The sequence below is a fragment of the Chroicocephalus ridibundus genome, chromosome 2 (genome assembly GCF_963924245.1).
Source record: "Chroicocephalus ridibundus chromosome 2, bChrRid1.1, whole genome shotgun sequence".
NCBI classification, from domain to species: domain Eukaryota; kingdom Metazoa; phylum Chordata; class Aves; order Charadriiformes; family Laridae; genus Chroicocephalus; species Chroicocephalus ridibundus.
Window position 1 is genome coordinate 108460701 of NC_086285.1, and position 21554 is coordinate 108482254.

The following is a 21554-nucleotide window of genomic DNA, read 5'->3' on the forward strand; positions in this document are numbered from 1 at the left end:
TACTTTCCTTCAGCAGCGGAGAAAACAGCTCTGTGGTATCTTTTTAACAGATGGACCCTAAAATGCCGAACTGTTTTGCTTTGTTTGGCCAATGTTTCTCATGGCCCCATGCTCAAGACCGGCTCAACTGTTTGTGGAAAACATATATATACACGCAGCAAATGGTAGGTTGTCAGGCGTCAGTCTATACTCTCTTGACAAAATGGAGCAAATCTAGCTTAATTCTGGCAAGCAAAAGCTTGGAAAAAATAATGAACCGTGAAAGTTTATGAATTCATACATTACCTACTACAGATCACAATATTTCTTACTTTTCTACACGAAATGATATCTTGACATCCTGCCTCCTTGCACGGAACACATATAACACATCCTTCCTTTTCCACCAGCACAAAAGCCTAATTTTGTTCTGAATCCATATCCATTTAACCATAATGCTGATGAAATAATGGATTAACCAAAGCTCCTGATCTCTTAAACTGTAAACACAAGGAATGAGAGATTAATTATCTGCCACAATTTTTTAAATCACTTTGAGTATAAAGTTAAATTATTTTAACAAGGAGTTTTATTCTTTTTCAATTGAGTTCATTTCCTTGTCTTTTTGTTGTTTTTTGGGTTTTTTTTCCCATGATTTACTTTCACAGGAGTTAACAGGAAAAATCCACCTACATAAGGCTTTCCTTGAAATTGTCTAACTCCTTTTCAAAAGTATATTAAACAAAGAAACAATGACCAGCATGTGCAATTAATAAAGACATCTCTCTACACAATATACTTGTATTTCCTCCTTATAATACTAATCCAAATTAACACTTGATTTTGATACAAAATTCCATTACCTTGGTTTTCTTGTGAAAAGAAATGAATCTGTTTTCTTTAAGGAAATATCCACAGAAAGGGATTTCAGAAGGTGCTAAGCACTCAAGCCAATGTTAAAAAACAAAGTTATTCAAATACAGAACCAATACTGGAGCTCTAAAAAGTTTTATAAATAAAAAAATAAAATAATAATAATAAAAAAAACAACCAAACAAAAAAAAACCACACACACCCCCACCCAAACAAACAATCAAATAAAAAACCCAAACAAACAAAAACCCCAAAACTTTCAAAAGTACATATAGAGACATCATATATAAGCCCTCATTTTCTGGATATCTGGTTTAAAATATTCTAAACTTGCCCCCTTTAAACTGCTGGATTACTCTCTTAGGGAAAATACAGTTCAGTTTGTTGCTAAAGAACAGTCTCTAAAAACTGAGCTGTTCCTAAAGAACAGGGTTTCTAAGGCAGAAGAGATCTTCAGCATTTTGTAGCTACTCAAAGCTTTAAAAACAAGGCTTGGGACATTAAATCACTATTCAGAAGGAAAAGTGAGCATTATCCAGCAGACATATTCACAACAGCTCCTTTTTTTACTGCAGAGAAATGTAGTTTCACTTTGAACAACATGTATTCCTTTCAAGACAATGCTTTCTTGCAAAATACACAATAGAAAAACCAATGGCAAAACAGTAAAAAGGATGTTACGTTTTGTTTTAAAGCTGGGCCATTTTTTCCATACCAGAGAAGGGTTGTATTCAAGGCACTTTGCCTTTTGTTCAACTTGGAGACTCTAACATAACAGAAACGTTGATTTCTGTGGTCTAAATCTGTATAAGTTATTTTGACTCATATTCTTTTTACTGCTTCTAGTGTCTGTGTGGCACATCCAATATCCATTCAATCAACAGAAGAGCAATTTAATACCTTTGTTATCAGAAATTCTGTATGTAGTAAAAAACATCCTCTGTAGTGGCTGTATATTTATAAACATGGTATTTGTCCACTAAGGCATCATAAGGACTTAGCTTACTCATGTTAGGTGAATCAAATTATTATATTTTCAACTTTGATATATCAAATAGCTTGGGCATAATACATATTGCCTTAATACCTTCTGAGATCTAGCATATGCAAAAGTAATAGAGTGACAGAATAATGCATCCCCATTATTTCTCCACAATTAACTGCTTTTATTGGAATTTCATGTATTTTTCACAGTCCAGTCTCATTTCCTATGTCAGAATTTTCCTGTTGAACTTTCAGATGTTCAAGGATCGTGTTTTGCAACAATCCAAGAATATTTTAGATGGTTTTACAAAGACCATGAAAAAGATAGTTAAAAAGGAGAAAAAAAAAATATCCAATGTTACACTTCAAAAAATTAAGTATTTCCATGCCTTTTTTTCCTTCATTTTCATATTCCTCTTATGATGAATTTCAGGGAACAACAATGCCCAGAAAGACTTTGTAGTTCAATTCCGGTTAAAATCAGTCTAGAACAGAGATCAGTGGCAGAGATTTTGGACAGACAGATTCATTGACCCTTTCTGTGACAGACAAAAGTGTGTGGACAAATATGTTATCTCCAATATAATAATATGGGAAAACTTCTCAGGGAAGTCAATGCAAATATCTCCTTGTGAGTCTACTGAAGGTGATTATTACATTTTTGGAATGTGAAATACTCTTAGTTGGACAAAGGATGTCACCATGATTCCAAAGGTTCATTGCAGAAAACAATCAGTATTTTGCACAACTTTTTGAACTGTGAATTTTAAGAAAAAAAAGATATTCAGAACTCATTCTACTTGCCTTCATACATTCACAGCACCTCAATTTGTGATGGCCTAGAAATTATAAAATTTAATCCTGAGATGTTATTCAAAGCATTTTATAATGAAAGAATATTTAACAGCCTTTATATCAGCATAGAGGTTAATATTGTCACCACCTTTTTATAAATGAAAAGCCATCTATCCTAGTCTAATTCAATATACACAATTGAAATCAATGAGAGTTCTATATAAAGAGCAAGGGTAGAGAATGATGCAAAATGTCAAGAGCTTCTATTTATAGGTACTAAAATTGTAACAAAAAAAAAAAGAAAAAAAAGAAAAAAGAAAAAGTCAGGTTTGAAAGGAACTGATTGTTTTGAAGTAAAAAATATTATCTTACTGTATAAATATAATCATGCAAAAGCAGAACCTCTGTTCAATGTCTTAGGCACTGTCCTTGAGACTCACTTTTTTGAATGTTTAGAATTTGAAAAGCATCTCATTTCATTTGAACTTCCATAGGGCATAAACTGTAGGAATACCATAAATTGATACTATATTTTCCTTTTAGGGAGGAGCAGAGATTTGTTTTAAACTGAAGCTGAATAACACATATTCTTTTTTGTGCTTCTGTAGCAATAGCTGAGGTAAAACATTCTTCTAATACATTTCTTAATGATTACTTAAGTAGCTCTTAATTAGTAGGTATGTTACTTCTGGGTAGCAAAATATCCCGTCCATCCACATGAGACTACTTTTATCTTTTCACTTGACTTTGGGATACTGACTTTGCTAAAATTACACCTTTCTAATTGAACTGTAGCCTAGTTTGCTCCAACGCTACTTCACTCCTATTGGTTACATGAATTGATCAGTGCTATAATATAATGACTTTAAAAGTAGAAAAGACTAGGCTTTTACTGAAAGTTGATTTTTGTATGACTAATAAATTAGAAAATTTACAGCATAAATAATTATTGAGAAATTAAAGTTTAAAACTATCACAAGGCACTAGACTTGTAGAAACGTGATAGTTTTACCTTTTCTGTTGAAGTCAGAAAAGACGAATAGCAGATAACAGCTTATTTTAATATGTTTATAACAGACGAAACTGTATCCCCAAAGGCCACTACACTATTTTATGCTACCTTTTCATTGCCGTGAAAAAACTGCTATATTTTTCTTAGATAGAGAAAAATATGTGTTTCCATATTTACTATTGAGATACTACTATTTCTTATTTACTGCTAGGGATACACTGCAAATTATTCATAACTTCCCAATTCTTTACAAGTATTCAGGGTCAGATTCTATAAAACAAAAATAGATGAACTTCACTCAAAATATTAAGCCATTTTGACAACATTAATTATTTGTCTTTGATACACTTTGGCCAGCTGAGTCCTAGGTACCACAGATTGACTCTTTCTTTGCTAGGACCTGTGAAAAATTAATACAAATACAGATATATGACCTAAACCAAACACATTGTGCTGCACAAATCCCTTTTTCTCTTATCAGAAAATACCCCACTCTTGCTCCATGACTTTGGCCCTATTATCTTCTTATAGAAGAAAGCAGAGGATACTGTAATGGTAATTTGATTTTAATGAGAAACACCACATGAGTCTTCCTTCCTGGCTTGTAAGAGAAGATTACTGTTCTGAAGAAAACATCTATTGATATATTCAGGAACTAAATTTTCTTTCCTTCTTTAAGGTCTTCAAAACATCCAGCAGATATGAAAAAAACTGCATTTGGGACAAGCCGCCTCTGCCTATCTACTGACTACAGTTAAGCTTTCCTTTTCTGACAAAGTTTCAAAACCAAGCTAAAAGCCAATTTCAGGCCTGTTTACAAAAGCCAATGAACTTAGGTGGGCATGAAGTGCATTCAAGGCAGACTACAGAAGTGAATGAGTTTTAGTGGTCCTTTGCTGTCATTGGTTGGTTGGAATCTATTCATTTTAATTGTCCTATACTGCTCTGTGACACACTCATATTCCAGCTGGTGACAGTGGCAGAACAATTTACTGAATGTATCTGAAGGCTTTCTGAAAAAAATGATCAAAACATCCTGCTGGGTATCATCACCTAGGCAAAAAAACCTTCCTCTTCAGAGTCCTAAAGCAACCATTCTTACCCTCATTCTATTCCACATTCAGGGGCAGGTGTGAAGTGAGCTGTAACATCTGGAAAATTGCACCTGCCTGATGCGTCAGTAACACACACCAATATAAAGTATAACTTTCAAAAACTATAACTCGTTGCCCTTTCTCTCTCCAACCCCAGCTACAGTCCTCCCTCGCCATAGCCAACCCCTTCACCCCAAGCCCCTGGTTGTGTACCAAGGATGCAAGGCCCAGCTGTGATATGGCACAGTTGCCTAACTTTGGCTCCAATTACAGACAGAAGTAGGATTACTGATCACTAGCAACTCATGGACTTAACTAAGTAAATGCCAACACGGAAAGGTATAAAATCCTAAAGAAAAAAAGGAAGAGAAAGGCTGGTTGGTCTGTGTGGGAACTGTTGGGTCACCACTGTCATCCACATCAGTGCTGCTGGTGGTGGTAGATAGACATATAGCAGCTATGAAGAACCCATCAAGGGTGCTGCAGGTACCAACTGTTCCTCTCCTAACTGCTACCTGCCTAGCCAGCAAAGACTCTTGGCTGCCACATAGGAGTGGTGAGCATGTTTATGCTTAGCCTAAGAGCTCATTAGGTCCTACCTATCTGTTGTATATCAAGGAAGAAATTATTGCTTTACACTTTCAAGTTATGTACCTCCTGTTTGCAGAACCTCTTTGCACCTTGCTAAAGAAGCCCAAACAAATTGATCCATAACAACCTCCACAACTGTTAAAAATTTCATCTGGATGAATAACACTTGGCTGATATCAACTTAGGATAAGGTTCATATGCTTCAATTTGGCAAAGGAAATAATGTTGAGGAGTTTTATCATCTCCTTTGTTTAAAATTTTGTGTCTGTAAACTGGTTGACACAGATTACAATGTAGGACCGCTCCTGAATTTAGGATGCTGAACTATGATGGTTTATATTTTATGTAAAGAATGTGTTCTACTATCTATAGCTGGCTCAAACAGTGCATTTCATCCTAGCAGGTTATAGACTGACCACATATAATATATGCTTTCCTGCCTCCTGGCTTCATCAGTGCGACACACCTGGGCATGAACCCACCAACCCTCAGGAATATAGAACACTTACACAAGACAGCAAGGAGCACACTCAGAAATACAAGAAACTGAAAACAGACCAGATCCCTACATTGCTTACAGAACACAAAACCTTTATTCTCAAATACAAGGTCACAAATTCTTAGGCCTAGGACACCGAGGGAATATATAAAGCAGGGGAACAAAAGACCAAGGTCAAAATTTCTATTTCTCAGATGGAATGGATCCTCTATGTAGGTATATAAATTGCTTAAAGAGGAGGTTCATCAGAACAAGTCTGACACAAGTCTGGAATGAACTTTGGGATGCGAGAAAGAATGGACGTGTCACCAATTTCTATTCCAAACTTTGTCTGCATTTTTTCATTCATGCTTCTACCGGAACCTAAAACAACAGAAAAATATTAAAATATATTGAAAAGTCTAACACATTTTTCTTGGGTGGTTGTCCGATCATTTCATAAATTACAGGAGGACGCGCAAGCCCCGAAGAAATGGTCATAAGAATCTACACAGCGTGCTTTGGTGCTCATGGTGAAAAGTTCTCCTAGTTCTTTCAGGTTTATGAGTTCACTTTATGAGTCACTGTTTATGAGCCAGACGGTGGAGCCCCTAGCTGCACTATTCTTGTTCATGGTTACCAACATAAGGAAAGTTCCAGTACAACCAAAAACTGTCATGTTTTAAAGACTGACCCGAAGAAATGGGAGTTTAAAAGTAAAGACATTTCTTTTAGATTAAGGCAATCTGCTTCTCCTAAGAAATACTGAAATACCCTTTCTTGTCTATATACAAGTTTGAGCTTGTCCATTTTAGTTACACTTTTTGTTAATACTATGGAGAGTAAACCATCGACCTAAACAAGGTAAACTGTCAGTAAGCCACAAAATTTATTTTTTAAAATCCAATGTTATTGATAAAAATGAACTTATCAATCTCTTGACAGGTTGTTTTTTGGGTTTTTTGGGGTTTTTTATGACATTGAGCCTCTGACACACTCTTTCTAACTTGTTATCTTTAGTTCTTCCATATGCAAACCTGTACCACATGCTACAACACACTCATAATGAAGAAAACCTGTTGTGGTCAATTAGAGAGAAAACAAAACCATAAAACATGCAACAAAAATCAGCATGACATGAACATGATATATCATATTTTTGTATTTGTTGCATTTCCTGGGAGCTCACACAGGTTTGGTTTTTATTTAATTATCACAAGAGGTAATAAAGTTAGAGGCATGCCAACGGGGAACAGGTCATTACTGAGAGTTGTTAACATCTTAATACAATCCATTGCTCCTTTAATCACTCAGCAAGTAAATTAATTAGCTGTTAAAGGTCAGGAAATTTTCCCCCAAACCTAACCAAAGTATATAATTTCTTTCTTATATTCCACATTTTATAGACATTATAAATATACTAATTTCAAATCATTTCAATATATATATAAAATCTTCATCTCAATTACTGTGTGAACACTTGATTGGAATGTAATCTGAAAGGATGAAATATCAGGTGCATGATAAACATATTTTTTTCCTTAAAGATACAAAATCTGTCACCTTGTCAGTATTTATGAATCCTCTCAAGTAAAGGTACTCTTTATAACATGACATTTTCATTACAAATATCCAAGTGCTTCCAAGCCATAATGGAAGTCTTACTTGTTGTGTTGTATTAAAAACAACCTATTCCAGTGGCTACCAGCATCCTGGAGTTAACATGTAAGACAGCACTCAAGATGATTTTCTTTGAAAGAACATGATTATGTGTATAAACTGCCTTAAAATTAATAGGTATAAGCTGCCTCACATTTACAGCAGAGTAAGACCATACAGGTACTGATTCAGATATAGAATCATAGAATCTTCATGGTTGGAAGGGACCTTTGAGATCATCGAGTCCAACCATACACACACCAAAAAAAAAAAAACCAACCAAAAAAAAACCCCCACAAACAAACAACCTACAATCTCTGCCACTAGAGCATGCCCTGAAGTGCCAAATCTAGACGTTTCTTAAACAACTCTAGGGATGGTGACGCAACCACCTCCCTGGGCAGGCTGTTCCAGTGCCTGACCACTCTCTCAGTAAAGTAATTCTTCCTAATATCTAATCTAAACCTCCTCTGCCGCAACTTCAGACCATTTCCTCTGGTCTTGTCGTTATTCACCTGGGAGAAGAGGCCAACCCCCACCTCTCTCCAACCTCCTTTCAGGTAGTTGTAGAGGGCAATGAGGTCTCCCCTCAGCCTCCTCTTCTCCAAGCTAAACATGCCCAGCTCCCTCAGCCTCTCCTCATATGACCTGGTCTCCAGACCCCTCACCAGCCTGGTAGCTCTCCTCTGGACACGCTCCAACACCTCCATGTCCCTCTTGTACAGCGGGGCCCAGAACTGAACACAGTACTCGAGGTGAGGCCTCACCAGTGCCGAGTACAGAGGCACAATCCCTTCCCTGCTCCTGCTGGCCACGCTATTCCTGATACAAGCCAGAATGCTCTTGGCCTTCTTGGCCACCTGGGCACACTGCTGGCTCATGTTAAGCTGGCCGTCCACCAGCACCCCCAGGTCCTTTTCTGCTGGGCAGCTTTCCAGCCACTCTTCCCCAAGCCTGTAGCACTGCTTGGGGTTGTTGTGACCGAAATGCAGGACCCGGCACTTGGCCTTATTAAACCTCATACAGTTGGCTGTGGCCCATTGATCCAGCCTGTCCAGGTCCCTCTGTAGAGCCTTCCTACCCTCAAGCAGATCAACACTCCCACCTAGTTTGGTGTCATCTGCAAACTTACTGAGGGTGCACTCAATCCCCTCATCCAGATCATTGATAAAGATATTAAACAAAACTGGCCGCCAAACTGAGCCCTGAGGGACACCACTGGTGACTGGCCGCCGAGAGGATTTCACCCCATTAATCACAACTCTCTGGGCATGGCCATCCAGCCAGTTTTTAACCCAGCGAAGAGTACACTTGTCTATGCTGTGATTCGCCAGCTTCTCCAGGAGAATGCTGTGGGGGACGGTGTAGCTTGTAGATATAGCAGTACCCAAAGTTACATAAGTGTCAAGGATTCGTTGCACAAGATAAATTTCTGCATTAAATTTCTCATTCTCCCATTGTCACTTTTTCCCACCTTACTGTCATGTTTAACACCTACTTCTCCTTCCTTCTCCTAAACTCCTACACACTCATACACAAATATGCTTTCATTGCTATCAACTATTTAGTCCATATGTTCAAGATATTTTCAAGAACAGATAGTAGTTTTGAACAAAATTGGTTACTTACAAAACCACACTTTCTTTACTGTGCTACTCAAACAACTACATTTTTCAATTTTTCTAATACTGAACTTTATATTATGTATTATTACATTATAAGAATGCATAAAGTGCAATACAGTACCATTCGATATATATGCATATGTAACTGGCCACAAATCTAATAACTGAAATAAAGCTAAGTTTCATTGTGAAGTTAGACTTTAGGTTCTCTTTCAGAACCTATATATGTATGTTATTATTCATATTTAACTACATATACAACTTAGCAGTTGGGTTTAAGTCCACTAGATGTTCACTTCTCAACAAAGAAGTCAACATTTTTACTCTTTTTTTACATTACGATTTAGTCAGTCCGGTGAAACCACTGATACAAGTAAAGTAAGTTTTCATTGAGCTGCATCTCATCTAGAGGACAAATGTATTAGGAAATACTAAGTTTCTCCTATTTACACACAGATAAATGTGGACTATAATTTGAACAAACAACTTCTTACAGAAAAGTACAGATAATTTTATGAAGTCTCAGGTAGACTATTCTAACCTTCCCATTAAATCAGTTTAAAACATAAATTCTGAGTTGAAGCTGAGATTTGTTTAAAAACATGTCTACTGTTAGCTTTTTATAGAATTAGTTTTAGAGAACAGATGGACATTTGAATATCTGCTTAAAAATGAGTATTTACGTAAAACTTCAGGTAGAAAAAAAGGCTGTATTTAGAGAAAATATCCAACAGGAAGGTAAAAAAAAAATTCAAAAAGGTAACTGGAATTTTTCAGGCTAAATTTTAAGGATTAGCAAAGTATTTATAACTGAAGATACCACCAAGCAAATACTTCAGTGAAGCTCATCTTGGCAAACATGCTGGAAGATGCACATAGACTTGTAGTATGCTTTGTCAGTGCCGCGGGCTTTAGTTTACTTTACTCCCCATCCAGTTTCCTAGTCGGTGAAAATGCACAGTGTAAGTCCCCAGTCATTAACTGTTCTCAGACATTAATATTTATTGGCAGTTCTCTTTTTTACTGTGGTTAATTTTGGAACTTAGGTGCTAGATCTCATTTTTTCGTTTTTTGTATTCTTGAACTTCTGGGGAGGTGATTTATAAAAAAATCAATTTGTAATGACTTACAAAAATCATTACATAAAAACAGAATGGGCTTTTTCAAATCTGAATTATTCTTATGTAGAAAATTATTATGGATTAAATACTGCTCCAGCAGTGTGTTGTCAAGAAGCAAAATTATAAGGACAATGCAGAATGGAATCAAATAAAACACAGAGCTAAAATCTTTACAATAAAATGAATTTCTCCCCCCTTTGTTGCACAATGCAATTATCTCATATTCGCTATGTGCTTTCTTGTTTCCTTTCCTTCATCTTTGTATTTTTATCTGCCTTTATAAGCTAAAGAATGAACAGTTCTGGTACAATGAAAACTGAAGCATTTTCAGAGATTAAGCACGAACTAGAAAAAAAGAACGTATAAAGCCAGTTACTTTCAGCCTTTCTCAATGCAGACTTAAAGCAAGAAAGACTCCACTGACTAACACACTGCATTGCTGAAGGTCAGCAAGATCTAATGCCTGACTGTACTGAGAAACAAATAAAACAATTCATTGTATGCTGCCGTGAACACACGATAGCAAATACATCAAACGGAAATAATGGAAAGCAGTGCAGAATAAGCAAATATATCTTCAGAAATAAAGTAGGATTACAACTTTTTCATATACCTCTAACCATCATCACTTCTATGTAATATACATCTCTCTCCATACCTAAGACATCATCCAAATGTATTACTACCTACCTACTCCTACTACTTCTCTTGATGTCTGATAGGCTTCTAAAATTGCAGCATGATATTCCATATATTACTTATGCTAACAAGATGCACGTTGTTTGGCTGGGATGAAGTTAGTTTTCTTCACAGCTGTATTTTGGATTTGTGGCCAAACTTGTTGATAACATAACAATGTTGGCTATTGCTGATCAGTGCTTGCACAGCATCAACTTTCTCTTTTTCCTACTTTGCCCCTGCCCCCAGCATGGGACGGCAAGAATTCAGGAGGGAAAACAGCCAGGACAGCTGACCCAAATTAGCCAAAGGGGTATTCCACACCATGTAACATAATGTTCATCAAGAAGAACTGGCGTAGAGGAGGACGAAGGGTGGTGAGGTGTTGCCTCCAAATGCAGCTGATGCTTGGTAAATGGCTGGGCATCAGTCTGCTTGTGGGAGGTGATAAGTGATTTCTTTTGCATTGCTTCTTTGCTTTTTTCCTCTTTCCTTCATCTATTAAATTGCCTTTATCCCAACCCATGAATTTTTTCATTTTTGTTTTTCTTATTTCCCCCATCCTCATGGGTGGGGGGACTGAGTGAGCGGCTGGGTGGGTACATGGCTGCTATGTAAAAGCAGCTTTAACTTTAAATAGTATTTATATCATTATTATAAAATGTCATAACTCTTAAAAGACAACCTTATGCTACTCCAGAGAGTACATGGGGACATGCACTATTATATTACATTGCTCTTATTCTATTCTATTTGTGGAGCAGAGATGAAAAACCAAACACAGTTGGGCAATACGAATTTCCATGTAAACAAAAGGATTGTGCTTTTCACATCAGAGAAAGAATATTAGTGACTTCACTGCAGAATCATTTCTTAAGAACTCAGTCAAACAAAAGAATATCAGCCCTCCTTCCCCTCAATGAAATAACGCGTTCTGTGGACAAGGTAATATCCATATCTTTAAAAGATCAATGAATGATGTTAGTTGTTCAATAAGTGTCCCACAATTGAAGTTTTCAGTAACCAGATGAGTATCAGCTGGGTTTTTTTTGTGTTTGTTGTGTCATTTTTTCTACCCTACTATTTCATTTGACATTGCAGTTATTCTTATACATAAATTCAGAGAACATAGACAAAATTTGAATATCATAAGACACACGGGTTTCATCCCCATATGACACAGGAACGCCTGTGTTATCTGGAAACAGGCAAGGCATGGGAGGTCTGCAAGACTGAACCTAGTGCACCAGGTTACATTTTACTCCAAAGAACAAAATGCTCCTGAAGAAAAATCCAATAAAAGAAAATGACATAGAATGAAACACACTAATAAGAATAACAATAGAAACTGGCTAAGAAAAATCCAAAAGAAAGTGGAAAATGCATTAGAATTTAGTTTTTCCAAAAAGAGCTTGAACTACTTGTGTTTAAATTTAGTTCAGCTTCACCAAAAGTATTATAGACTGCTGCTTTTATTCTATGAAAGTTTCACCAAGAAGATCTGCCAAACTATACTTAACTATAAACTAAACTATAATTTCTGAGGAAAAGCAACTGTTCCAGGAGTCCACCACTCTCCAAATGAAACTCCAGCTATGAAAGGATACACAGAGAGAATACCTTTAAAACTGTAGTTGTTGAAAAAAATAGTTTCCTTGTGATTACCCATATTCTTTCCCAGAGAACAGTAATAATTGTCACTCATTAAGTTTCTTTAAAGCTGTAATTTAGATTATGCCTTTTACCCTTATTTATATAAAGAAACATAATGATATGAACTCCTTAAATGCTTCGACTATCAGTTTCATTAACCATTTTTTAGACATTTGACCCCACAACAAAGTAACAGTCCTAACTGAAAGACCTATTTCTCTACAAAATTATGGGAAGGTTACAATTGGTAAAAACATGTATTCTGTATGGGAGGACCCTAATATACAAGAAGATACCTGATTATGTTTACATAAAAAAGACACAGAAGAGCTGAATTCTTCTTTAAACTCACTCGCTCTATGTGTTAGGTAACTTTCAGGGGAGATTGACTTGCACTTAGATCTGAACTGTGCTAATTCATTTCCTGAAGTACTGCTTTGGGGCAGGATATATATAGTGCACTGGCTACATTACAGAAAGAAATGGGCAACTCCTGCTTCAATCTAATAAAAGTGACCTGAGCATATCTAATAAATCAAGCTTTTCCAGGGATAAAAATGGAAGCGATTTTAATTTGTTAAACCTTAGGACAAAAGTCCTACTGCACAGCAGATAGCGAGAGAATTCACACAACCACAGAGGGGCGGTGATAAGTGTAGGGACACCAGTAACCCAAGAAATTAAAATGGAGCACGCTGAACTGGCCACTCCAAAGGCCATCAAAGGATAACAATGAGATGGTTGCCCCTAGTACGGACACCCACTGAGGTGGATAAACAAGGAAACTCTCTCCCTGGTAAGCCATGCACATTAAATGGGGTGATCAGGGTATAGGTCTTATGAGGGAAGAGAATTAGGGAAAAAGGCAGAAAGAATATTTGGTATTGTGTAAAACTTACTATAAGATATTCAAGAAAAGGACCGATGACATAGAAAAGCAGGGATCAAGATGGATCTGTGAGGGATAAACATGGGAAAATAGAGAGAAAAGGGGACGAAAGAGGCATGTAAACATGTTGTTGGTCAGCAGGCTTGCCTGGCTGACCCCTGCACTGCACCGTGGCCCATCTTATCTCCTTAATAAAGTCTGTCTTCTGCGTGGGTCCGCTCTCAGCTCTAAGTGTGCATCGCATGGGAGCCAGGGAACTGTGAGATGGACTAACCTGCAAGGGCAGTATGAGGTTTGAGTGCCAGCAACTGGCGTGGGACCACAAATGTCAGGTGCTTACAGGTCCAAGTGCTACAAATGGGGGAGACAGTGGTGTCTAGGGGTCAGCTACTGCCTAGGCTGAGAGTCTAAGACCAGGTACAGGAGAGACTTGTTCTCCTGCTGGAACAGGAGAAATGAAGCCCTCCAGCCCTCTACAACTGGCTTCCCTGACAATATAAATGCACAAATAGGATTGGGACAGAAGATCATCTATGCAGAAAAATCACAAGGAAATGTTAAGTGCAACTAAAATAGGGCATTTGAATCATTTGTTGAGAAACATACCAGTATGTGCGTTCATGATGATGCAGTTATTCAGATGTTATACTGTGGTGCTGTTAACTTAGGTTAGATAGAAAAATTACAAGCAATGGCAGGTATCTCAGTGTCTTGCTAAAAATTGAATTTGGATAAACATGTATCTAATTGAATTTCTAGGTAATCAAATTCCTCCCTATATGAAAAATACCCTGCTATATTCAATTACGGAAGTTAGTCTTCTTTGCTAACATCTAGTGTCTTCCGTAATCATGAATCATCCTACAAAAAAACACTCACTGATGGTTCTGGTCTGGAACTTCCTCTTTTATCAATTATTTTGATATAAAATGTGTATTCTACAAGTGTTCTGACTTTCAAGGGAAAATTTCAGTTTTGCTAAGAATTTGTAATTTTCTTTTAGAAAACTGTTCCCAGTTACATAGAAACATCCAACTACATAGAAACATCCATCCTGCAAGTCAAACAGTACTGAAGCCAAAGCTATCAGGTTTTCCAGCCTTTTCAGTCCAGAACTAGGCTTGTGAGGAGCTATAGAACCCACAGTTTTCAAATTCAACCGAGTGAGCAATACTTTCAGACATCTCAAAACCTATTCAGGAGCAACCTAGAAATCCTGGGAAGCCTAGATGTCAGGTCTACAATCTGTCCAAGATTCTCCATAGACACAGTGTCTAGAAGGCAGGATTTAAGAATGTTTAGGAGCTTCCAAGAGAAAGAGGGAGGGTCTCAAAACCTAGTTAAAAGGTTGAAATGAAACAATTTTGCTCTAAAAAAATTTATTTAATTTCTGTTCTCCAGAATATTTAGCTGCTCACTCCACTAAAGAGATTTTTCCCCATTAGTTTTTGTTTCAGACTACTGAACAGCATTTTTCATTTCAAATCTGGGGAAAATACATCTGTTTCTGGAAGAGATGATCATTTCTGATATATTTCTAAATGTAAAATCAGATTGCAGATCTCCTAGATTTTTCCCAGCTCTTTAAAAATGACAGTTTAAAATATATATTAAGTATGTATATTCATACATACACACACACGTATGTATATACACATACATGCTATATGTAAACATTTTTGTCCAATGTCTAGTGCCCGGTCCACTCGAATGATGTCATTACTCTGCTTTGGCACCCTTCATCTGATGGAAATGTGTGTTCTTGTAATGAAAAGCTTAATTTCTGGGCATTTATGTCTGTTTATGGTAACAGTTGCAAATGCACAGATTGAAGATAGATTTATTTTTTTTCCCAATGGCTAAAGCAGAGCAGTACTGTGTACCTCCATCTGTCACTGACATGAGACGTGACCTTTCTAGATATAGTTTCTTCATCTGTAAAACAAAAATTATATTAACGTACTGTACACCAGAACATTAACTTAATTAATGTTTTGGGGAAAGAAAGCTTAGAAATAGTCAGATGAAAAGCACTTACAAGATAAAGAAATATTACTGCTACAAATCAAAATACCTTTGGGCTGAATATATTAAAACAGCTGTTTCTAACATCAGGATTCTTGTAGAAAAGAGATACCAAATTCATATAGATCATTCCAGTCCCTTGTTAAAACATCTGAAGAAGTTTACTTGCAGTTTTGGCACTCAGACTTTCACAATTATATCCTGAATAAACCTGAAGATTTGTAGTAGCTGTATAGTTAGATAAATTTATAAATAAGGAGAAGCAGAGAGACCAAAACCTCATTCAGAACATTTATGACTTACATATATATTACATTTATGACTTTCTAATAATTTCCATAGGAACATGTTGCAGTATCAAAAACACAGACATCATGGAATTACTAAATCTTGGGTCTGAATAAAAGCAGCAGATAGGAAGTGGAAATGCTAATAAAAAGTAACAGAAACATGAATCAAACCTCCTAAAATAATGATACCTCATTTAAAACATCTGTAACCATTTTTGGAAAAGCTCTTAAAGATTACTTCCACTTGGAGGAATGCCACCCCTTTCTTACCAATTCATGGTTTTCACATCGTTTAACCTACATTACATACATATTAAAAGATGATCCCTAAGTCTCTGTCAGATATTATTTCAGTTATTAGAGCCTATTAGTATTGGCATTTCTTTTCCATGTGAATAAAAATCCTTCACGTTTATTTTAATATTTAAGCTATGCTAAAAACCTAAAACTTATGATAAAATATTTTGATAAAAATGACGAAAACTACCTTGGGGTTTGACGTAATTTTTCCAACTTTTTGTTTTAATAGATTTTCAGTCTCTTAAACACAAAAGTAATATAAGTAAATGACAAGAAGAAAGTTCAGAAACAAATTCAGTATGCATTTCCTATTCAAAGAGTAAATGTAGTAATGGCAGTACTAAACAATCTCAAAAATTGAAACTCTAATAGTTGCCATGTTGTGCTCCACTGGAGAACGCAACAGAGTATGACATGGTTTGGTTCAGCCTTCATGAGATATTTCTTTTCTCAGTTATACGAAATCAAGCTGAGATGTTACTGGAAAGCTCTTTGTGAGAAATTAAGCTGAATTCATTTAATCCAATGAATTGTAATAATTGAATAGTGACAGATTAACATAATTTTTAATGCAATTATTATTTACATTCCAAAGAAGAGTGTCTTGAACCTACATATTTTGATTCTTAAACTTTTGCTTCTCTCACTATAACCATCATCTTCCCTTTTACACTTTCTCCTTTTATTTCCACTTCTTAAATCTTACCATAGGTTTGGGGTTTTTTTTGAATTTTAAAGGGTAAGCCTTTCACTGTATGTTTGCAGATACAAAGAGCAAGTGTCTTGGTATTATGCTTCATAAAATATAAAAAATAATATTTAATTACCTTTCTATAGCCCTGCCTTGGAAAGTAGTTCAGATTTTTAATATACAAATAGCCACAAAGTTTTTCAGAACAACTATGACAAATATACACGCACGTATATTTGCACATACTGTTGGATGACTAGATGTCTAACGACAGTAAAAGAAAAATTAACAATCCTAAGTGAAGAAGGAACATTAGCTCTTTAACAGAGCTCTGTGCTACCACAAACTATTGATACTGAATTACTGTGTTTATTTCAGGATCTAGAGAACAGAACTATCATCGGAAACCTGTCCGATGGATTCAGTCATTTGGACCGTGTCATGATGAATGAGCAGGTGACGCTGATCTCTAGAGATCAAATTTAAGACTTGATTTCTGGAGATATCTAATCCAATGTATAACTTGAAAGTATTTTGATAACTGTGTACAGTGTCCCCTAAGAGTTCTGTCCATTTTATACAGCATTGTTTGCAAGTCTGAAATCTTCCTATGCAAAATGTTTCTACATAATTTGGACTTAACACTGGTATATGTAACTTTCAATATGTTAACATCGTTCACTGTATCAAAGGAGTTTCAACTCTACTGACTTATAACTCTTACTTTTCTTCTTAGAGATAAACAGAGAGATCACCAAAGACAAGCGTACCACAAAATTTAAAATCAGTATTTTCACAAAAAAAATATAGGTAGGATTTGTCTTTCCTTTTACAACTCAATTTCTCAGTTATTTCTCAATATTGCAATAATACTGTTTGTAACTGAGTCATGTACTTTCCCCAGTGCAATACTTTCAAATTCTTTTCCTCTGCATTTAATTTGAATGACATCCACTATGTTAATTACTATCTGAATCCAAAGGAGGAAGGAGGGTGAGGAAGAGGGAGGGAAATATAAAAATATGAGTCAGCTGCTTTTTGAAGAGTTTTAATAATCAGTTTATAATTGACAATTCAAAAGGTAGAAAAGCTAATAAATAAAGAATTTCTTGCACTACCACACGATATATTAATTAATCTGGGTATGCAATAACTAAACCAAATTTCTGGAGATACCCTAAGGCAGGCAAAACGTAATACCCAATATCCTTTGATCCATTTTGTGAAAGTTTAAGTATACTTTTTGAGCAGAATCTAAACCTGTGCTCTGATCCACGAGTAAAATCCAGAAGCCAAAATGCAGGACTCGTTGAATTCCTTAACTAACCTTCTCCAGTAAAGATCAAATGTTAATGCTGTCCTTTGGCACAATGGGTGGATAGCCCATATTGGCCATTACTAGTATCTACCTAAGCTGAATCCCTGATTGAGTGCACCTGATTTTAAAACCTGGAGGAAATGTAAAAAAATCCCTAATGAAATGAGTTGAACTGAAAAAAATCCATGAAAAACTAAGCTTCTGTTCACAGTTTTATGAGCATGTATGTGCTTTGCTGTACTTGTAGTTATATTTAGACTGATTGCTTCAGCACAATGTCATTTCAGACATTCCCTGCTCCCTTCCTTACTCCTCCCTTCCCCTCATCTCTTCTGCCAGGAAAGCATTAATTAAAAATTCTGAAGTAAAAAGCAACCAGGCAATCAACACTGAGATAACTTCATTTTCTCAGACAGTGCCACCTTGTTGAATTTGATAGCTACACACAACTTTGAATGAGCAAAATTAAGAACCAGGTCTCAATTCATCATACTGTTTCGCCACATTTCTTTCCTGTAAGTCATTTCTTAAACCATTGCTTCTTCAGGAACCAGAACCAATTGCTCTTTTCTGCCCAACCAGTGAAGTCCTTGCAATTCAACAACGGGGTGAACTGAAACTCACTCTCCCAACTGCCTTTGGCTTTGACTGGATTTAGAAGTACTCAGGATAGCAAGAAAAGTGTTCCTTCTCTCACAGAACCAACTTCTCTCACAGAACCAACTTCTCTCAAAAAGGAATTATTTTGCTTGTTAGATACATTCTTATCACAGTTGTTCATTCAAACATAGAAATGATAACCACATATTTTCAAAAAGTATCTACACAGGGTAATGAGTGTAAAGGACGAACTTCATACAGATTTATTGTAAAACTATGAACAACTGTTTGGCACAGGCATTTCTTCAGCTTTATTTGACCAATGCTGAGAATTTACATTTTATCAGAGTTATGCATCTATTGACTGATCTCAGTATAAGACTTATCATCACTCCTTTACTAAAATATACATCCTTGTTTAGAAAAAAACCCAAAGAACCTATTGGTCTTACATTCAGAAGCACCAAATTGCTACCATTATTTACTTGCAACTATGTACAAAACAACCAAGAGGGTGAAGTATGAATCACTATAATCATATAAAGAGGATAACGCTTGAAACAGTAATGAGACATATGATAAGGAACAATAGGAATTGTGATTTTACTTGGGAAAAAATCTAATAAAATAGTCTCTCAGAATTAAATTATAGTCTATTACATAGCACAGAGCTTTTCAAAATTGCAAAACTGCTGTCTTTATTTTATTATTCACCCCGAACTAGCAGCTCTCATAAACTTTCCAAATTCAATTGCTTCTACCCCAGCCCAATTTTCCCATCCAATTTGTATTAATCCAATCACAGCACTGAATGGTTCCCTTGTGAGAATGCAGGCCCTTAAGAGAAAAGGCTAGATGTAGTTAAGGTACTTAAAAAAGACATCATACTTTTCCTAAAGAAATTAATAAACTAGAAACCTTGACCTTATATGGTCCAATTTTAGTGAATATTTCTATATTTGAGTGTTTAGAGTTGGTAGGCTTACTATTAATAGACTGTAACAGTAAACAGAAACTCAAATCAGTATTCTTTTTCAAAACTCCTTTAGATTTCTAGCAGCCTATGAGCCTAGACAGATTATAAATAGCAATGGAAAACCAGCTAGGCCACCGAGGGAAGCATATACATGAATGTACGTGAGGATGGGAACTGCCTTAGCCAAAGAAAATTCCTGGAGAGACTATTCAGATACACAGCAAGGGAGGCTGCTGTTGTCTGAGGCACGCTGCACCTCATCACCCCACAACAAAGAATTTCATCTTCAGGACTCTAAGTCTGACGTATTTTGCCAAGAATGATTCAACCACCATTGTTGTCGCTTTTTTTCCCCTTCGTTCACTAACACAGTGCACTTTTAGAGTATGTGGGAAATGGCACAAGAATCTGCATGAAGCACAACTGTCCCTTTTTGAAGCAGGCAGTAGTTAAACTCGGAAAAAAGTGTCATGAGCTAACCACACCAAAGGTTCCCTTTCAGACCCGAGGGTTTAGGGCACCTGTGAACGCAAAGCAGTTGCATGTTCTGCTGGACTCGGAGAGAGAGCTCGAGCTCTCCAGGCTGCCCATGGGTCAGATCAGACAGTAGTTTATGTAAAGAATGATGAATGAACCTCCAGGAATGGCCAGTAACACGTTCAGCTTAATATTTTTACTATTTCATACTACGCTGCTGTCTCGAGAGCCACAAAGAACATGAGAGTAGTAACTAAAATATGAAAAAGCAAAAAACATCACAGGCATCAGAAACTTGACAGTATTTTGATTGTACTTTGGCTGGTAGTTTGGCTCTAATCCGGTACAGGCTAAGAAGCTTCCATAGCTCAATTCCAAGAGAAAAACTAGAAGAAGAGATACTAAATCTTCATAGATTAAAGTTTCCTCTTCTCATCCTGATTTTGCATTCTGAATTGGAATGTCCTTTCACTCAGCCATTGACAATGACCTTCATTAAGAATTCAATTTAATTGAATTCAATTTAACTGTTTAAGAAAAATAAGTCGTATTATTTGCTGCCTTGTTTGTACGATACAAACGACTACAATCCTTCCCGGACCCAGTTAATACTTCTAATGAGAGAAGAGTTGGGGAGTTGGACTAGATGATCTCTAGAGGTCCCTTCCAACTCTGAAGATTCCGTGATTCCGTGAAGAGAGAGAGGTTAGTACTGGACCTACTGCTTTAAACCTTCTCACACGCCTGTATTGTCATCCTCAGGGGAGTTCCAGTAGAGAATATGTTGTATTAGCAACATGTAAGTGGTGTGGCAGCACCACTGGGACGAGTCAGTCCCTAAATTCTTTATACAATTACCACACAAAAAAAAAGGGGCGAGGAAAAACCTAAAACCTGAAGTGAAGTTTAGCTTTATTTTTAAAAAGTACTTCTACTTCATTCAATAAATTTCCTGGTGTCTTGGAAAACATGTAAGAACAGATCAACTGGGCCAAGATAAAAGAACCCATGAAGTGATAATATGGAAAATATAGTCAGTATACGTGTGCCAAAAAAGCATATGCGATAGTTTGAAAAAAAAGTTCCAATGTTTTCTGTCTCCTAAGTGAGTAATTAATACTTCAGTATGTCATTTCTGCTGCTGTCTGCTACTGAAGTAAATATATTTTGGTGACTAATAAGCAAACAGTGATATGTTTAGAGTCAGGCATCACTACCTGAGTGGTGAAATGACAAAATTCTTTTCTTATTATTGTTCTGACAAATTTTATTTTTAGTGTGAAATTCTGCAGACAGAAGTGCAGATTCAATACTGATTTAAGTACAAATTTTCACAGGAAATATATCTCTTAACCCACGAAAAACTCCTGTAGTCTTTTTATGACAAAATTCCTTTTAGTCCCCTAAAAGCTTCCGTATAACAGTGCCTATGGAGTAAATGTTAAG

At 36.3% G+C, this 21554-nt stretch overlaps 1 protein-coding gene across 1 annotated transcript in view; it reads right to left on the reverse strand.

Moving 5' to 3' along the window:
* The window catches only part of DOK6 (docking protein 6), a 255400-nt gene that overhangs the window by 202833 nt on the left and 31013 nt on the right, over window positions 1-21554 (reverse strand). The gene's annotated exons all lie outside the window — the stretch shown is intronic.